At 48.5% G+C, this 19,937-nt stretch overlaps 1 protein-coding gene and 1 long non-coding RNA gene across 4 annotated transcripts in view; one reads left to right on the top strand and one right to left on the bottom strand.

The window, feature by feature from the left end:
- Positions 1–254: 254 nt before the first annotated feature.
- On the bottom strand, positions 255–17,959 carry LOC127578200 (uncharacterized). The gene is made up of 5 exons (XR_007957491.1): positions 17,692–17,959; positions 16,876–16,944; positions 15,317–15,480; positions 8,537–8,621; positions 255–2,361 (listed from the first exon to the last, which is right to left on the bottom strand). It is a non-coding gene; the product is annotated as an uncharacterized LOC127578200 (long non-coding RNA).
- csrp2 (cysteine and glycine-rich protein 2) overlaps positions 16,224–19,937 on the top strand; it is a 30,468-nt gene continuing 26,754 nt past the window's right edge. The window contains exon 1 of one of the 3 annotated variants that reach the window (XM_052029915.1): positions 16,224–16,756. The gene's annotated coding sequence lies outside the window, so the exon portion shown is untranslated. The remainder of the gene's footprint in view (positions 16,757–19,937) is intronic. The other 2 variants (XM_052029913.1, XM_052029911.1) reach the window with 2 other exon arrangements.

The following is a 19,937-nucleotide window of genomic DNA, read 5'->3' as shown; positions in this document are numbered from 1 at the left end:
GTGCTTCAGTGTGAAGCAATGTCCTAATGTGGCTTCCTTCTGTGCTGTAAGTTTCTGTAACATTTGCTCATCTGCATTACTCTCCAGTTCTCTGTTCCTGGGTAGAAGGGCACACTGAATGGAGCCCCAAAGTAGGAACTGTTGGAGGACTATTGAACACAAGCTCTGTTTACACCCTATCCTGGCCTGGTCAATGCTGACCATCCATCAACCTTCTCCCCAGCTGAGGAACAGTCACTGGGGTTGGGGGGGTGGGGGGCGGGCGCGGAGAGATGTTGGCGAGTTGCTCTACCAGTGCGGGTCAGGATTCTAGGGGAGAGGAACGCAAACAACAGTCCACCCAACTGCCTCTCGAGCACCCCCAAACTAATAAATAATTTCTCAACTGTTTCCATAGTTCCAAAAGAGCCATCAGTCTCAGCCTTTCCAATATTCAACTGGTGCCTTTAGAGTTCCAAGGTTTCACAGTCTTTGAAATGAAGAGATATTTTCTTCCTAAATGGTCAACCGTTTGCCCGTGACTGGTTGTGTGACCGAGGTTGAATTGGGAGGTGTGAGCTTAAGGAGATGGTCTTCATAAACAGTAAGTGCTTTGCCCCCAGCAGGGCAAGTGTGGGTTGGTAAAGGCCCCGAAAGTATCTTGCTTTTAGTTGGTGGAACCTCGTGCAAATCTCTGCACCACCATTCTGGTCTCTTACTTGCCCCCTGAATCTAATTGCCCTACCCCTGGTGGCCATGCTGAGGCTCTGTGTTCTGGAATTCCCACCCCCCCCCCCCAAACTCCTCCAGCACCTCTCCTCCATTCTGCTTCTCCCCACTCTTTGACCGAGCTTTTGATCACCTGCCCAATACCTCTGTGGCCCAGTGCAAATATTTGCTATCACCCATTAAGTACCTTGGGATGCTTTGTTACCCTGTAGCTTGGCACAAACGGAAAGTGTTACAATTAAATCTGAACTGCTGTACCAGGCACAACGAGAATATTGAATTATGATACTTGACAATTTGTTAAACTTGTTTACATTATAGTTACGAATGTGGTGCTAATTTTTGTCTTCAGAATGCTGGATTCTCTTCCTTCCAATGGTGCTTGAATGGACTGTACATATTGGGTGGATCTGTGTAGCTGGTCTATTGAATTAGTTTTTGCGTTGCTCTTCTGGTACCCTGAAACATTTTCTATCTGATGGCTGGTCTTCATGCTTCAAGTACCAGAGATCAAGTCGTTGCTTCAACTATGATGCAGGCTTCAGAATTGCCCCCTGAAATTCCGAGAGGGTTGTGACCTCTTTATCTGGGTCAAAACCAAAACCCCCCTCTTGATTTGTAGGTATGCCTTCGGCAAGGAGTAGTTTATATAATTGCAGCTGGACACCCACACTGTATCTTGGGGTTGTTCTCGGATGCGAGGAGTATATACACATTTGATAGCAACGTCCTTTTGACGGGTGAGACTTGCATTTGTACAGAGCTGGAGGAACAGCACCTTGTATTCTGCCTGGGTAGTCTTCAACACAACAGCATGAATAATTGGGTTCTCCAAATTCAGGTGAACTACCCCCACCTGGTCTCTTTTCTTCTGATCTACCCAGTTCTTCCTACACCAACCCCAGCCCCCAATCCCCCGTTTCTTTCCCCTCCTCCATCTACACAACACCCACACACTCTGCCCGCTGTTCCCATCTGTCCATCCCACCTCCCCCCACTTTATTCCATGCTCCACTCCCTCTCCTGTCAGATTCCACCATCTTGCAGCCTTTTGTTCCTCTCCCTCTCACCTCTCAGCCTCTGTCAGCATTCCCACTCTCCCCTCTGCCACCTGCCTATCACCACTCACCTACCTACCTGGATCCACCCACCACCTCTTCCCCTCACCTCTTTTATACTGGTTGTCTCCCCTCTTAACCTGAAGCGTCGACTGTGCGTTTCCCTCCACAGATGCTGCCTGACCCGTTGGGTTCCTCCAGCATCTTGCTTTTTGTACAGAGCTGTTCACAACTTTGGGACATGCCTGATGCCTTGCAGCCAATTAAGTACTGACTGTTGTAGTCTGTCCTATTGGAAACAAGGCAGCTGATTTGCACACACCAATGTGGCAATGACCAGTGTTTGTTGCTATGGTACCCGAACAATAGGAAGTGCATCATGCGCCTTATACCCCCTCCTTTCTCTGGTGTCCAAACATGGTCCCCAGTGGTGCATCATGTAACTCCCTGATCAATGGTGGAAGTCTTGATCGGTGGGGAAGTATGCAAGCACTTGGTCCAGAAGGATCACCTTGAATGTTTCCCTATGTCTCCTTGGATAAATCTGTTTTCCTGCACTCTGGAATTTCAAGCCTCTTGCTTCTGCTTAAATTGTCTGTAAAATAATGGAATAAAAAGTAAACAAGACATTTCTGCTTATTTCTTCTTCGCACAGTTTAGTTTTAAGTTTGTTGTGGGCATATGTGCTGTATTAAGATATAGGAGCAGAACTGGGCCATTTGGCCCATCGTGTCTGCTCTGCTGTTCAATCATGGCTGATTCAGGGTATAAATGGTATGAAAATTGGCTCTTTGCAGCAGCGTCAAGAATACGTTACAATCATAAATTAACAAACTAAGACTCTAGTTGGAGCAGTATATATGCATTTCAGTTGTAACCATATGCAGAAACTAGACAAGCATGTAGGCAGGTTGGTTTTGATGGTAGTCCTTGTGACAGCCAAGTCTCTGTAGTGGCCACAACGTCATAGTTTCATGTACTGACCCATGCTCTAAGTTCATCACCCTTGTTCCTGATGCTTCTCATATTAAATTAGACACATTTCAGCCCATCCAGCTGACTGCAATTCTGCCCTTTCAACTGCCCATCCTTCCTCAGTCTTTCTACACGCTGCATCTACTTGTGCACTAAATGCACTACCTCAGTCTATTTTTTTCTCTTGTACTAATGTCATTACGTTTATTTTGTCATGTATAATATGTTAATAGTTTATTTTTTTTATTTGTATGTCTAGCTGTAGCCTTCACTCAACCTTCCTGCTCTTCTCTAAAGTTGTCGAGGTAATTTCAAAGAACATGAGAAGCATTTGGTCCTTTGCACTTATTCTGGCATTCCTTGAGACATTGGCTGATCTTTTTACTTCAGTGCCATTTTCTAGCGTGCACAGTTAGCACAACGCTATGACCCGGGTTCAAATCCCGCCGCTGTCTGTAAGGAGTTTGTACGTTCTCCCCGTGTCTGCGTGGGTTTCCTCCGGGTGCTCCGGTTTCCTCCCACATTCCAAAGACGTACGGGTTAGGAAGTTGTGGGCATGCTACGTTGGCGCTGGAAGCGTGGCGACACTTGCGGACTGCCCCCAGAACACGACGCAAAAGATGCATTTCACTGTGTGTTTCGATGTACATGTGACTAATAAAGAGATCTTCAGATGTTTCAAAAGGGTTAGAGATGGAGGTGGGGGAGTGGCTTTGCTGATCAGGGACGGTGTCACAGCTGTAGGAAGGGAGGATGTCCTGGAGGGATCATCTACTGAGTCAGTGTAGGTGGAAGTCAGAAACAGGAAGGGAGCAATCACTATTGGGAGTATTCTACAGACCCCCCCCAATAGCAGCAGAGACACTGAGGAGCAGATCAGGAGGCAGATTTTGGAGAGGTGCAAAAATAACAGGGTCGTTGTTATGGGTGATTTCAACTTACCTAATATTGATTGGCACCTCCTTAGTGTAAAGGGGATAGATGGGGCAGAGTTTGTTTGGTGTGTACAGGAAGGATTCCTGACACAGTTTGTGGACAGGCTGACTAGAGAAGAGGCCATACTGGGCCTGGTACTAGGCAATGAGCCTGATCAGGTTTCAGATCTCTCAGTGGGAGAGCATTTTGGAGAACTCCTTGACCTTTACCATAGCCTTGGAGAGGAATAGGAGCAGACAATATGAAGTATTTAATTGGGGGAGGGGGAATTATGATACTAATAGGCAGGAACTTGGGAGTTTAAATTGGGAACAGATGTTCTTGGGGAAGTGCACAACAGAAATGTGGAGGTTGTTTAGGGAGTACTTGCATGGTGTTTTGGATGGGTTTGTACCATTGAGGTAGGATAAGGATGGTAGAGTGAAGGAACCATAGTTGACGAGACGTAGAATATCTTGTCAAGAGGAAGAAAGCTTACCTAAGGTTTAGAAAGCAAGGATCAGACAGGGCTCTGGAGAGTTACAAGGTAGCCAGGAGGGAGCTTAAGAATGGACTTAGGAGAGCTAGAAGGGGGCATGAAGAGGCCTTGGTGAGTAGGATTAAGGAAAACAAGGCGTTCTACACGTATGTGAAGAATAGGATGACTAGAGTGAGGGCAGGACCGATTGGGGATAAAAGAGGAAATGTCCCCAGAGTCAGGGGAGGTCCTGAATGAATATCAGTGAGAGAGACCTTGACGTTTGTGAGGATGGGGTATAATAGGTTGATACGCTAGGACATGTCGACATGAGGAAAGAAGATATGCTGGAACTTTTGGAAAAACATTGAGATAGATAAGTCACTGGGGCCAGACGGGATATATCCAAGGTTATTACGGAAAGTGAGGGAAGAGATTGCTGTGCCTTTGGCGATGATCTTTGCGTCCTCACTGGCCACAGGAGTAGTGCCAGATAATTGGACGGTGGCAAACGTTGTTCTTTTGTTCAAGAAAGCGAGTAGGGATAACCCTGGGAATTACAGACCAGTGAGTCTTACTTCAGTGGTGGGCAATTACTGGAGAAGATTCTGAGAGACAGGATTTATGGGCATTTGGAGAAGCATAGGCTGATTAGGGACAGTCAGCATGGCGCTGTGAGGGGCAGGTTGTGCCTCACAAGCCTGACTGAATTCTTTGAGGATGTGACAAAACACATTGATGACAGTAGAGCAGTGGATGTGGTGTACATGGATTTTAGTAAGGCGTTTGATAAGGTTCCTCATGAAGGCTCATTCAGAAAGTCAGGAGGCATGGGATCCAGGGAACCGTGGCTGTGTAGATTCAGAATTGGCTCGCCCAGAGAAGACAGGATGGTGGTAGATGGAGCGTATTCTGCGTGGAGGTCGGTGACCAGTGGTGTTCCGCGGGGATATGTTCTGGGACCCCTGCTCTTTGTGATTTGTATTTGTCATTTCTAAATGACTTGTATTTGTAGACTGTTCCTATATCTCTGGGACCTTTCCCTGTGACTTCTGATCAGGGCAAGGACAAGACTGGTATTTATTTGTAACACATCGTTTGCAACCTGGGGCTATCACGCAACACCTTGCAGTGATTTAATCACGTTTTGACTGTTGGACACTTGTGATGTAGGAAGTGTTCAGCCAGTGAAGTCCCAAACTCAGCCATCATTTTTTTCTTTTCTTCTGATTTGCTCCTGCAGCTATGAACTCAGTTCCTGCTGCTTCTGAAATGCCAAATACACTATCCCTGCAGACTCTACCATCTCCCTTTGCTTTTGTGCCATTCTTTCCTACCTTACCCCGTTCTTTGTCAGATCCTGCCCCAACCTTTACCACCAGCGCTTTTAAAACTCCTCACAGACTCATTATTTCTGCAATTCCTGCACAACCAGCTCTCTCCCTATCCCAGGGTTCCACATCGATTTCTCCTGTTAAAACAGGGATATTAAAACGGGGCAGGCGCGACAGTGTAGCGGTTAGCGTAATGCTTTACAGCGCCAGCGACCTGGGTTCGAATCTGGCCGCTGTCTGTAAGGAGTTTGTATGTTCTCCCCGTGTCTGTGTGGGTTTCCTCCGGGTGCTCTGGTTTCCTCCCACATTCCAAAGACGTATGGGTTAGGAAGTTGTGGGCATGCTATGTTCGTGCCGGAAGCGTGGCGACACTCGTGGGCTGCCCCCAGAACACTCTACGCAAAAAGATGCATTTCACTGTGTGTTTCAATGTACATGTGACTAATAAAGGTATCTCATCTCATCTTAAGCAATCTCAGCACTGACAGAAGATGGGTAGTTCAGACCTTTGAGCCCGTTCTGTTGCTCAATCTGATCACGGCTGACCATCGAATTCAGTTCAGTTTCTAAACCTCAAACAGGGACCTGGTCTGGCTTGGGGTTGGGGTCCAGCTGGGTGGGGTGGGTGGGGAAGGGAAAACTAATGGCCACAGTCTTTTTCCCAGGATAGGGAGGATAGGTTGAGTGAGCTAGAGCTTTTCTCTTTGGAGAGAAGAAGGATGAGAGGTGACTTGATAGAGGTGTACAAGATGATAAGAGGCATAGATCGAATGGACAGTCAGAGACTTTTTCCCAGGGTGACAATGGCTAACACAAGGGGACATAATTTTAAGGTGATTGGAGGAAGATATGAGGAATGTCAGGGGTAAGCTTGTTTTTACACAGAGTGGTGGGTGCGTGGAACGCACTGCTGGCAGAGGTTGTGGGGGCAGATACATTACGGACATTTATGAGACTCTTAGACACATGAATGATAGAGAAATTGGGGGGCTGTGTGGGTGGAAAGGGTTAGATAGATCTTAGAGCAGGATAAAATGTCGGCACAACATTGTGGGCTGAAGGGCCTGTACTGTGCTGTAGTGTTCTATGTAAAACTAAAGGGCATAGTTCAAATTCAGAGATGGTTTAATGCGGGAAAGTGTGAACTGAACTTAAGGAGAGGCGGGAAAAATTTAAAGGGGACCCGAGGGGCAACTTTTTCACACGCAGGGTGGTAGGTGTATGGAACGAGCTGCCAGAGGAGGTAGAGGTGGGTACAATTCCATTTGGTCAGTAACATGGATAGGAAAGGTTGAGAGGGATATGGGCCAAACAAGACTCGTTCAGGTAGGCAGCTGGGTGGCCATGGACGAGTTGGGCTGGAGGGCCTGTTTCTGTGCTGTATAAATCCATGCCTCTGTAGTTTCTTTGTACTTCCCATACATCTTCATCTTGTTGGCCATTAGAACTATCCCTCCAGCCCTGCTAATAACTCCAGGGCCTCCTCTCCACCCCCTCCAATAACTGACGGTCCTACTCCCCCAATAACTGATAACCTGTTGGACCCGGTCTAAGTTCTGGTGATTCTGCACTGGATTCTCTTTACCTTCCTTGTGCTGCAGATCCCCAAAACTGAACCACTGGTGAGAAGGAATCTAAGATGTTGTAACTGACACACCTCCTCACACATATTCCAATCTCCTATCTTTCCACTTGAGTCTTGGTCATAGAATCATAGAGCTTGGATACAGGCCCTTCGGCCCAACCAGTCCATACTGACCACGGTGCCTAATTCCAATTTCCTGCTTTTGGCTCATATCCCTCTAAGCCCCACCTCTCCATGTACCTATCCAGATGTTTCTTAAATGATACTATCGCACCTGCCTCAACCACTTCCTCTGGCAGCTCGTTCCATATACTCACTACCTTGTGTGGAAAAAGTTGCTCCTCAGGTCCCTTTTAAATCTTTCCCCTCTCACCCTAAACCTATGCCCCCTAGTTTTGGACCTCTCTACCCTGGGGAAAAGACTGTTACCGTCCACCTTATCTGTGCCTCTCATAATTTTAAACACCTCTATAAGGTCGTCCCTCATTCTCCTGCATTCCAAGGAATAAAGACCTAGAGAATTAGAGGTCATGTCCCTTTAATTCTCCATCACAACTCCACTCTGTCCTCTGCCCTCAGTCTCCTGTGTGGTTCCAGCAAAACTCCATGTGAGTTCGAGGAGCACCCTCTCGATTTCTCACTGCGAATGTTACTGCCCTGCAAACTCAAAGTTGAGTTTAACGGTTTTAGATAACCCCAGCATTTTTATTGCAGATTTCCAGCACTCCTTCACAATTGAGAGAAAATTTAAGATGATGATTCTGCAATCACACTATTAGAATTTTGTCACTGTGCTTTATTAGATTCAGATTCAGATTATACGCAAGCAATGAAATTCCTTGCTCGCGTGAAGCTCACCATAAGAGAAATAGGAACAGAATTAGGCCATTCAGCCCATCGAGTCTGGTCCGCCATTCAATCATGGCTGATTTTTTTTCCAACCCCATTCTCCTGCCTTCTCCGCAAAACCTTTAACCCCCTTACCAGACAAGAACCTATCAATCTCTTCCTTAAATACACCCAATGACTTGGCCTCCACAGCCCTCTGTGGCAACGAATTCCACAGATTCACCACCCTCTGGCTGAAGAAATTCCTCCTCCTCTGAGTTCTAAAGGGACGTCCCTTTATTCTGAGGCTGTGCCCTTGGATTTGCTAATGGAAAAATCTTCTCCACATCCGCTCTATCTAGGCCTTTCAGTATCCAGTAGGTACTCAGTACAGTACGGTAGGTACTCACAGAGTAAACAGTATACGTGGTGAGAATAAATACAGCTCTGAGTGCAAAGCAACAGAACGATTCAATCTGAAGGAGTGCAAATTGAAATACTGAAACAACAATAACAGAATTAATAACAGAGGCACCACTTTTGCCACTTAGTCTCTCCTTTTCAACGGACCTTCCCTTTCGTTCTCCCACTCCTCTGTCCCTGTTTCACGTCAGTGCCGTACCATGTATGCAAACACTGAGTAAAGGCAACCCACCATTCAGCACCTCTCCTTCGTTCTTCTCTGTGTTCAGACCCACATCATGTTATCCCAAACACTGGAGGGAGTTGATTGCAATGTTCTGTAATCACAAGATCTCTCCAAATTGGTAAATTGGTTTATTATTGTCACATGTACCGAGGTGCAGTGAAAAACTTGTCTTGCATACAGTCTGTACAGATCAATTCATCACCAAGGCAGTTGGGGGCCATGGACTCAAGTTGGAGGGGAATGGAGGAAAGAGCCATCAGTTATTGGAGGGGGTAGAGTGTGGGCCCCGTTATTGGAGGGGGGGGGTCATCAGCTATTGGAGGGAAGGGCTGTCAGTTATTGGAGGAGGTAGAGGGCAGGCCCTGTTATTGGAGGGAGGGGTCATCAGTCATTGGAGGGATGAGCTGTCAGTTATTGGAGGAGGTAGTGGGCAGGCCCTGTTATTGGAGGGGTGGAGGGAGGGATCATCAGCTACTGGAGGGTAGAGCTATCAGTTATTGGCAGGGGTAGTGGGTGGGCCCTGTTTTTGGAGTGGGTGGAGGGAGGGGTCATCAGTCATTGGAGGGTAGGTATTGTCAGTTATTGGAGGGGGTAGATGGAAGGGTCATCAGCTATTGGAGGGAAGGACTGTCTGTTATTGGATGGTGTGAGGGGAGGGGCCTCGAGTTATTGGAGGTAGTACAAGGGACAACATAAGCCAACATTCTGACAATTCTAGTCTGTCTGGTAGTTTTATTTTCCTTATTGTGAACTGGAACGCAATAACATCTTCATTTGGAATGGTTCCTCCTTTCCTGGAGATACAGCCTGGAAACAGGCCCTTCAGCCCACCATCTATACTGGCCCTCAATCACTCATTTACACTATCCCATTTTGTTTTCCCCACATTTCCCACCCCCAGATCCTACCACTTCTCTGCACCCTAGGAGCAATTTATAGCAGCCAATTAACTGAAAAATCTTTGCATTTTTGGAATATCGAAGGACATCAGAGCACCCGGGGAGGGGGGGGGGGGAGAGAAAGATTCTGACTATCTACCCTATCTATACCTCTTATAATTTTATACACCTCTATCAGGTCACCCCTCAGCATCTTTTACTCCAGGGAAAATAAACCCAGCCTATCCAATTTCTCCCCCTAACTAAAGTCCTTCAATCCAGGCAACATCCTGGTGAATCTCCTCTGCACTCTCCAGTGCAACCACATTCTTCCAATAGTGTGGTGAACAGATCTGCACACAATACTCCATGCAATCTAACCAATGTCTTGTGAAGTTGCAACATAATGTCCCAACTTCTATATTCTATGCCCTGACCAAGTTAGGCAAGCATACCATATGCCTTCTTCACCTTATCTACCCATGCTGCTACTTACAGGGAACTATGGACTTGAACCCCAAGGTTCCTCTGTTCATCAATGTTCCTCAGCACCCTACCATTTACTGTACATGTCCTACCCCTATTTGACTTCCCAAAATGCATCACCTTGCACTCGTCAGGATTAAATTCCGTCTACCAACACTCTTCACACTTTGCAGTTCAGTTCTGGTCACCTCATTATAGGAAGGATGTGGAAGCTTTAGAGAAGGTGCACAGGAGATTTACCAGGATGCTGCCTGGATTGGAGAGCATGTCTTATGAGGATAGGTTGAGTGAGCTAGGGTTTTTCTCTTTGGAGAGAAGGAGGATGAGAGGTGACTTGATAGAGGTGCACAAGATGATAAGAGGCATAGATCGAGTGGACAGTCAGAGACTTTTTCCCAGGGCAACAATGGCTAACACGAGGGGACATAATTTTAAGGTGATCAGAGGAAGGCATAAGGGGGATGTCAGGGGTAAGTTTTTTTTTACACAGAGAGTGGTGGGTGCGTGGAACGCACTGCCGGCAGAGGTTGTGGGGGCAGATACATTAGGGACATTTAAGAGACTCTTAGATAGACACATGAATGACAGAGGAATGGAGGGTTATTTGGGAGGGAAGGGTTAGATAGATCTTAGAGCAGGATAAAATGTCGGCAGAACATTGTGGGCCGAAGGGCCTGTACTATGCTGTAGTGTTCCATGTTCATCCTTTTCGGAGGTAAGGAAACCAAAGATGCAAACAGTGCTCCAGGTGCGACCTCCCCAAGGCCCTGTATAACTGCAGTAAGACATCCTTGCTCCTGTACTCTTACAATGAAGGCCAATGTACCACTTCCCTTCTAAGTTGGTTGCTCCAACAGCAGGTTTGCTCTCAGTAACTGGTGTACAAGGACACCCAGGTCTCTCCGCACATCAACATCTCCTGATCTGTCGCCATTAACTAACACTTTTTGTTTTACTTACCAAAGCAGATAACTTCACATGTTTATGGCTAACATGAGGGGGCATAATATTAAGGTGATTGGAGGAAGGTATAAGGGGGATGTCGGGGGTAAGTTTTTACACAGAGTGGTGGGTGCGTGGAACGCACTGCCGGCAGACGTTGTGGAGGCAGATACGTTAGGGACACTTAAGAGACTCTTAGATAGACACGTGAATGATAGAGAAATGGGAGGCTATGTGGGAGGGAAGGGTTGGATAGATTTTAAAGCAGGATAAAATGTCGGCACAACATCGTGGACCGAAGGGCCTGTACTGTGCTGTAATATTCTATGTTATACTGCATCCACCACATTCAACTTGTCTAAATCTCCTTGAGATCTCCTTCCGTCTTCCTCACAACTCACCCACTTTCATGCCATTGGCAAACTTCAGTTACTTCGTCCAAACTATTGATGTACTTTGACCGCTAGTAATTGGTTGACCCTGTCATCACCGATTAACTGGACTCTGACAACAAGTTTCAACAAAGAGTTAGAACATAGAACAGTACAGCACAGAACAGGCCCTTCAGCCCACAATGTTGTGCCAACATAGCTATTCCCTCCTACCTACAGAATGCCCATATCTCTCCATTTTCCTCTCATTCATGTGCCCATCCAAGCCCCTCTTAAAAGCCCCCAATGAATTTGCCTCCACCACCCTATCAGGCAACACATTCCAGGCATCCACCACTCTCTCAGTAAAAAACATACCCCTCACGTCTGTTCTGAACCTACCCCCTCTCACCTTAAATGCATGCCCTCTGGTATTGGATCGCTCAATAGTGGGAAAAAGATATTGCTTGTCCACCCTATCTATGCCCCTCATAACTTTATACACTTCCAACAGATCACCCCTCAGCCTCCGCTGCTCCAGAGAAAACAGCCCAAGTTTGTCCAGCCTCTCCTGATAGCACATACCCTCTAATCCAGGCAGCATCCTAGTAAACCTCCCCTGCAGCCTCTCTAAAGCCTCGACATCCTTCCTATAGTGAGGTGACCAGAATTGCACGCAATACTCTAAATGCAGCCTAACCAGAGTTCCATAACCAGAGTTGTCTTTTTTTAAACAGATATTGACCAATTAAAATCTTTGGACATCTTAGAATCGCTCATTTGCATACATAAAATACCAATCATGTTCCACTAAGATAGGTCTTAATGACCAATTGAAACTACATGTTAATGGCCAATAATACCTCAGAGCTGGTGAAGTAATTGTCCAATAGTTAGTGTGTGCCTTGGAGTCTTTGTTTGCATCTGTGTCTTGGTGTGCCCGGTGACCTCGGCTCCCATGCTGTACAAAGAGGAGCTCTGCTCTCAAGGACCATGCTCAGCACGGGTGACTGCAGACTGTCTGCAAACCATCTCTGCCTGCACACTATCTTAACCCTCGCCTCGCCACAATGTCCACACAGCTGTAGACGCAACAACCCAACGGCAATGCTAACTCCTATCGATGTAAGACTTCTAACATAATTACATAGATTTGTAGTGATTCATTGAGTCATGCAACATGGAAACAGGCCATTTGGCCCCTCTCATCCATGCCAACCATGATGCCGATCTACACTAGCCCCATTTACCTGTGTTTGGCCCACATCCCTCCAAACCTTTCCTGTCCATGTACCTGCCTTTTAAATGTTGTAATTGTACCTGCCTCAACCACTTCCTCTGGCAGCTCGTTCCATATACGTACAACTCTCAGTGTGAAAAACTTGCCCTTTCGATCCCCTTTAAATCTTTCCCTTCTAGAGAGAGAGAATAGGGCCCCTCAAAGACCAAAGGGGACAACTTTGTGTGGAGTCGCAGGAGATGGGTGAGGTCCTTAATGAATATTTCTCCTCTGTTTTTACCCTGGAGAAAGACGTGAAGACTTTGGAACTTGGAAAAGTAAATGGGGAAGTCTTGGGGATTGTCTGCTTTACAGTAGAGGAGGTGCTGGATGTCTTAGAAGTTATGAAGATAGACAAGTCTCCAGGGTCTGACAAGGTGTATCCAAGAACACTGTGGGACGCTAGAGAAGAAATTGCAGGAGACCCGGCTGAGATATTTGCATCATCGTTAGCCACGGGTGAGGTGCCAGTAGACTGGAGAGTCGCGAATGTTGGGCCTTTTATTTCAGAAGGGCAGCAAAGAAAAAGCTGGGATCTATAGGCCAGTACGTCTTAATATCTGTGGTAGGTAAGTTACTGGAGAGGATTCTGAGGGATAAGATATACGAACATCTGGAAAGACGGGGGTTGATTAGGGTAGTCAGCATGGCTTTGTGCATGGGAGATCGTGTCTTATGAACTTGATTGAGTTTTTTGATGAAGTGACTAAGGAAGTTGATGGACTTTGGTAAGGCCTTTGACAAGGTTCCACATGGGAGGCTGCTATGGAAGGTTAGATCGCATGGAATCCAGGGAGAGATTCCATGGCTAATTGGATATACAATTGGCTTGATGGTAGAAAGTGGAGGATGATGGTAGAAGATTGTTTCTCGGACTGGAGGCCTGTGACTAGTGCTGGGCCCATTGTTGTTTGTCACCCGTCTCAATGATTTGGATAAGAATATACAAGGTGTGGTTAGTAAGTTTGCATTTGACACTAAAATAGGTGGTATGATGGACATGAAGGTTATCAAGAATTACAGGGGGATCTTGATCAGCTGAGTAAGTGGGCCGAGGAATGGCAGATGGCATTTAATTCGGATAAGTGTGAGGTGTTGCATTTTGGAAAGTCAAATCCAGATAGGACTTTCACAGTGAACGGCAGGGCCCTGGGAGTGTTGTAGAACAGAGGCACCTTGGTGTACAAGTACATGGTTCCCTGAAGGTGGAGTCACAGGTAGACAGGGGTGGTGAAGAAGGCTTTTGCCACACTGGCCTTCATAAGTCAGGGCATTGAGTACAAAAGTTGGGAGGATGCCAGTGAGGCCACACTTGGAGTATTGTGTTCCGTTTTGGTCGCCCTGCTATAGGAAAGACGTTATTAAACTGGAAAGAGCACAGAAAAGATTTACAAGAATGTTGCCAGGACTTGAGGGACTGAGTTATAGGGAGAGGCTGGACAGGCTAAGTCTTTATTCCTTAGAGCGTAGGAGACTGAGAGGTGATCTTGTGTATAAAATGAGGGGCACAGATAGGGTGAATGGACTCAGTCTCTTTCCCAGATTTGGGGAATCAAGAACCAGAGGACATGGGTTTAAGGTGAGAGGTGGAAGATCTAAGAGGAACTTGAGGGGCAACTTTTTTACTCAAAGGGTGGTACCTATGTGGAACGAGCTGCCAGAGGGAGCGGTTGAGGCAGGTACAATATCAACTTTTAAAACGCACTTGGACAGGTACATGGATAGGAAAGGTTTAGAAGGTTGGGGATCAAACACTGACAAATGGGACTAGCTTGGATGGGACAACTTGGTCGGCATGGACCAGTTGGGCCGAAGGGCCTGTTTCCATGCTGTATGACTCTATGACTCTCACCTTAAACCCATGCCCTCTAGTTTTAGACTGCGAAAAGGACTGTGACTCTCTATCCTGTCTCTGCCTCTCCTGGTTTTATAAACCTCTACAAGGTCATCCCTACGCTCCAAGGAATAAAAGACCCAGCCTGCCCAAACCTTCCCTGTAACTCAGGTCCTCGAGTCCTGGCAACTGTCTCATAAATCTTCATTGCACTCTCTCCAGCCTAATGACGTCTTTCTGTACACCGTACTCCAGGTGCAACCTCACCAACATCTTGTCCAACTGCAACAGTCCTGACAACATCATTCGCAAATCTCTTCTGCACCGCCTCACGTCCTTTGAAGAAGTATTCTGAGGATGAGTTGGGAGTTCTGTGCAGTAACCTGGCCGCTATTCTCTCCTCAACACAAATTAAAGCTAAAATATGAACATTTGACATTTGGAACGGAATAGGGTACCAGCCTTTGAGGGAGAGAGTTCCAAAGACTCACAACTGTCCGAGAGAAAACATTTTCATCTCAACTCTCCCTTAAATGGCCCAGTTCTGGAATGTCCCTCAAGAGGAAACATCTGCTCCACATCCACCCTGTCAAGGCCCCTTAGCTCCTGTATATTTCAATCAAGTCCTCTCTCACCTCTAGCAAGTACAAGGAATGAAACAGACTGGTCACTATCACAATTCTGCTTGTGGAGGTTTGAGACAAGAGGAGAAAATGCTGGAAACGCTCAGCAGGTCAGGCAGCAGGGGTGGAGGGAAACAGAGTTAATGTTTCAGATCAGACAACTTTCAGAACTGGGAAGGTGGGGAAGCAAGATGTAGAGAGCGTGGGAGGGGGAAATGGATAGGAGAAAGGGTGTATCTTCATAGTGCTAACTCTGTTTATCTCTCCACAGACGCTGCCTGACCTGCTGAGTGTTTCTAGTACTTTCTGTTTTTTTATTTCAGATTTTCAGCATCTGCAGTTTTTTTTTGGTTTGTTGTGGGAGCTTGCGTACCGGAAGGCCTGGATTTCCTGGATGGATCCGCACCTCTTCACCTGCCTTCCCCATTCTTCGGATCTCCCGGGCCCGGTCTCCTGTGCAGGACACAGGAGATTGCGGATGCTGGAATCTGGAGCAGCAAACAGTCTGCTGGAGGAACTCAGTGGGTCCAGCAGCATCTGTGGGGAGGAAGGAGGAGGAGAGGAAGACGGAGGGTTGGGGGGAAATGGAGGGGAGGGGTAGGAGAAATGGAGGGGGAATGGGGAGGGGGAGGAGCAAGGGGGGAAGAATGGGGTGGGGAGGGGAGGGGAGGGGGAATGGGGGGAAGGAATTGTTGACGTTTCAGGTCAAAACCCTGCATCAGGATTGAGAGGGGAGATGGCCAGTATAACATGGAGAGGGGGAGCGGTGAGACGGGGGCCAGAAGGTGATAGGTGGACCTTAGAGGGGTGAATGATGATAGGCAGATGGAGCCAGGTGGGGCCCAGCCGTGCAGGGGATGAGGGAGGTGACTGTGATTGGCAGCAGGACCTCCTAATAACAGGGAGGTGTGGGTGGGCCAGACCAAGCCACGCCCACAACAACCCACTGAAAATCTTTGATTGACTTCAAAGGCGTGCTCCCCCCATTAAAAATGGTCAAGAACTAAAGAAGCAATTATTAAAATACTTGTTAAAACATTAAAAAATTAACTGAAAGTGTTGGGAAATTGGACTTAATGGCAGTAGTGTAGCAGTCAGCATAACGCTATTACAGCACCAGCGACCCGGGTTCGATTCCGGCCGCTGTCTGTAAGGAGTTTGTACGTTCTCCCCGTGACTGAGTGGGTTTCCTCCGGGTGCTCCGGTTTCCTCCCACATTCCCAAGATGTACGGGTTAGGAAGTTGCGGGCGTGCTACGTTGGCGCCGGAAGCGTGGCGACACTTGCGGGCTGCCCCCAGAACACTCGACGCAAAAGATGCATTTCACCGTGTGTTTCGATGTACATGTGACTAATAAAGAAATCCTCATCTCTTAACTAGCATGGGGACAACGGGCCGAATATCACCCTACACCGTAAGGGTTGGGGGGCAAAAGGTTAAGATGCCCAGGCCAATTCCGGCCCCTCAGTAAAACCCCGAGCCTTGTCCCGTAGTGGGATCTTGCTGTACGCAAGCTGGGCGCAGCAGCACCCCACTGTGGCTACATGTGGAAGAGCAGCTCGCTGGGTCTGACGTGTCCCTGGAACGGTCCTGTAGAAATGCAGGTCTTTGCGGGTGCTCGGAACAGTTCCCACCCCCTTTCCCTCTCTCTCTCTCTCACACACACACACACACAAGGTAGTGAGCTGCGGTAAATCTGGGTCAGTGCCCGCAGTGTCATTCACCGACGTGTCCAGGCTCAGGCTGAGTGGAGAGGCGAGTTAAAACTCCAGAGTCCTCAGCGACCCCCTGCCTCATTTTTCCAGCCCCTCCGGTAAGTTCCTGCTTTTTGACTTTGTCTCCTTGCGTTTCTCCCGAATTGCAACAGATTCTTGAAGGTAAAACGAGGTAACAATCCTGACCAGCAGCAGAAACCGCGTTAATCCGAATTACCTTGTGAATTTGTCTTCCTGAGCTCAGTTCCAGACCACAACCCCTCTCGTTGTTTGTTGTCACCGGCCACTGCAGAAATGGATTAAATTCTGCGTGATCTTTCTTCCAGAATCGATTAGTTAACGTAACCCTTATTTTCAGTCGCACTAGTAAAACTGCAAACGCATTCAGAGAGCCACGGGAGGCTGCAGATGCTGGAATTTGGAGCCCAAATGCTGGGTTGGAAATGGCACCAGCAGAGTTTAAGTTGTTAATTTTACAATGCAAAGAGGTTTAAATCGGGGCATTGGCGGAATTTCATTCGCAGTGAGTTCAATTCCTGCCCCCTGAGATCTGAACATAATTCAAGTGACACTCCTGTCTTGCTCAGTGGCTTGAAGACCTCTTCCAACGAAGACCAGAGGGGGAATAATGAATAAAAAGCTGCAGCTGCTGGAAATCCGAAACAAAATCAGTGAATGGTGGGAGGGTTCAGCAGGTCAGGCAGCTTCCGTGGGGGAAGAAACAGTTGGCGTTTCCGGTCAGAGACCCTGCTGCAGAACAAGTAAACGCTCCTTAATCTAGGGTCTCCCCTTTACTGACGATCTCCCCTCTACACTGGCAGTCCAGGTGAAAGGTCTTCATCCAAGACTGTCCAGTTCCCTCCACAGATGCTGCCTGACCCACTGAGTTCCTCCAGCTGTCTGTCTCCAATCTTCACACCCCCGTTTCCCCCACTTTATAAAACTTTAAAACTTTACTTATACAGCACGGTAACAGGCCCTTCCGTCCCAACGAGCCCGCGCCGCCCAATTACATCCACATTAACCTACTAACCTGTGCGCCTTTGGAATGTGGGAGGAAACCGGAGAACCCGGAGTAAACCCACGCAGACACAGGGAGAACGTACAAACTCCTTACAGACAGTGGCCGGAATTGAACCCAGGTTGCTGGCGCTGTAATAGCGTTACGCTGACCGCTACACTACTGCGCCTGCCCCCATCTGCCTCTCAAAATATTTTCTTATTCTTCCTCTCTCTGTCTGTCTGCCTCTCTCTCTCTCTGTCTGCCTTTCTCTCTCTCTCTCTCTCTATGTCTGCCTACATCTATCATTCACCTGCCACTGTCCCCCTCCCCTCCCCTCCCCTCCCCTCCCCTCCCTTCCCCTCCCTTCCCCTCCCTTCCCCTCCCTTCCCCTCCCCTCCCCTCCCTTCCCCTCCCTTCCCCTCCCTTCCCCTCCCCTCCCCTCCCCTCCCCTCCCCGCACACACCTCCCCTCCACTCCCCTCCCCGCACACACCTCCCCTCCCCTCCCCTCCCCGCACACACCTCCCCTCCCCTCCCCTCCCCTCCCTTCCCCTCCCCTCCCTTCCCCTCCCTTCCCCTCCTCCCCTTCCCTTCCCCCTCCCCTCCCCTCCCTCCCCTCCCCTCCCCTCCCCTCCCCTCCCCTCCCCTCCCCTCCCCTCCCTTCGCCTCCCTCCCTTCCCCTCCCTCCCTTCCCCTCCCCTCCCCTCCCTCCCCTTCCCTCCCCTCCCCTTCCCCTCCCCTTCCCCTCCCCTCCTTTCCCCTCCCTTCACCTCCCCTCCCTTCCCCTCCCCTCACCTCCCCTCCCTTCCCCTCGCATCTCCTCACCTCCCCTCCCTTCCCCTCCCCTCACCTCCCCTCCCTTCCCCTCCCCTTCCCCTCCCCTCCCCTCCCCTCCCCTCCCCTCCCCTCCCCTCCCCTCCCCTCCCCCCCCCTCCCCCCCCCTCCCCCCCCCTTCCCTACCCTCCCCTCCCCTTCCCTTCCCTTCACTTCCCCTCCCCTCCCCTCCCCTCCCCTCCCCTCCCCTCCCCTCCCCTCCCCTCCCCTCCCCTCCCCAGCACCACCTGCCTGTTATCTTCCAGCCCTCCTCGTTCCACCAATCACCTCGGACTCCCGTCTCACCACTCCTCCCCTCTCCACTCTCAGTCCTGATGCAGGGTTTCGACCTGAAACGTCGACAATTCCTCCAGATGCTGCTCGACCCGCTGAGTTCCTTCAGCACATTGTGCGTTGCTCTAGATTCCAGCGTCTGCAATCTCCTGTGTCCACACACTTGCCGTTGACCTGGGCGAATATTTAGATGACCCCAACATTACAGAGGGGGTTGTGTTCCTGGAAGACACATCACGATGTTCCGTAACATGAATCCGTGTCACCTGCACACGCGTCAAGAAACACAAGCGGGGAAAAATACATCTTGTGTTTTTATTTATTTACTTTTCTCCGTGAGAGCGGATCTTATTCTGTACCTCAAATTTTGGGGTAGTGATTTGTGAATTCTGTAAGGCTGAATTTCCCTGAACAGTGATAACACGGCGATCATCTGTAGTTATCTCAGTCTCAGCCATTTTAACTCGCCTGCTTTGGTCATTATCACGTTGTTGGTGGAATCTTGCTGTGCGCCATTTGGTTGCTGCATTTCTTACACTGCGTCAGGGATACTTGGCAATAAAACTCTTTAAAGGGAAAGGCATTTTGTACAAATAAACCTCTTTCAGGGAAAGAGGTGAAGATTAAAAAGGAGAGGAGATTGAGGTGGTTCATTACTGGAGTAGGATTGACAAGGAGCTGGTGTGGAGTATAAGTGGTACCAGAGTCATTGAGACATACAGCATGAAAACAGGCCCTTTGGCCCATCTAGTCTGTGCTGACCATCAACCACCCCTTCACATTAGTTCTACATTCTCCCACGTTCCCATCCACTCCCCTGCACACAAGGGGCAACTTACAGTGGCCAATTAATCTGCCAACCCGTTGGGATGTAGGAGGAAACCGGAGCAGGGAGAACGTGCAAACTCCACACAGACAGCACCGGAGGTCGGGATCGAACCCAGGTCTCTGGCACCGTGAGCAAGCAGCTCTACCCGCTGCGCCACTGGGCTGCCCCAAATGACAGATGACAAATTATTTTATCGTTTAACCTCTCCTGCCTTTCTCTCTGCTTTCCTTTACGTTCTCCCCTCTCCCTCCACCTCCTGTGCTCTTATACTTGCTTCAAGATATCTTACAGACTCTAACTCTTGTCCGTTACGATAACTTTCTCTCTCCACAGATGCTGCC

The sequence above is a fragment of the Pristis pectinata genome, chromosome 15, assembly GCF_009764475.1.
Source record: "Pristis pectinata isolate sPriPec2 chromosome 15, sPriPec2.1.pri, whole genome shotgun sequence".
NCBI classification, from domain to species: domain Eukaryota; kingdom Metazoa; phylum Chordata; class Chondrichthyes; order Rhinopristiformes; family Pristidae; genus Pristis; species Pristis pectinata.
Note: the sequence above shows the minus strand (reverse complement) of the source record. Positions and strands in the feature narration are given on the sequence as shown.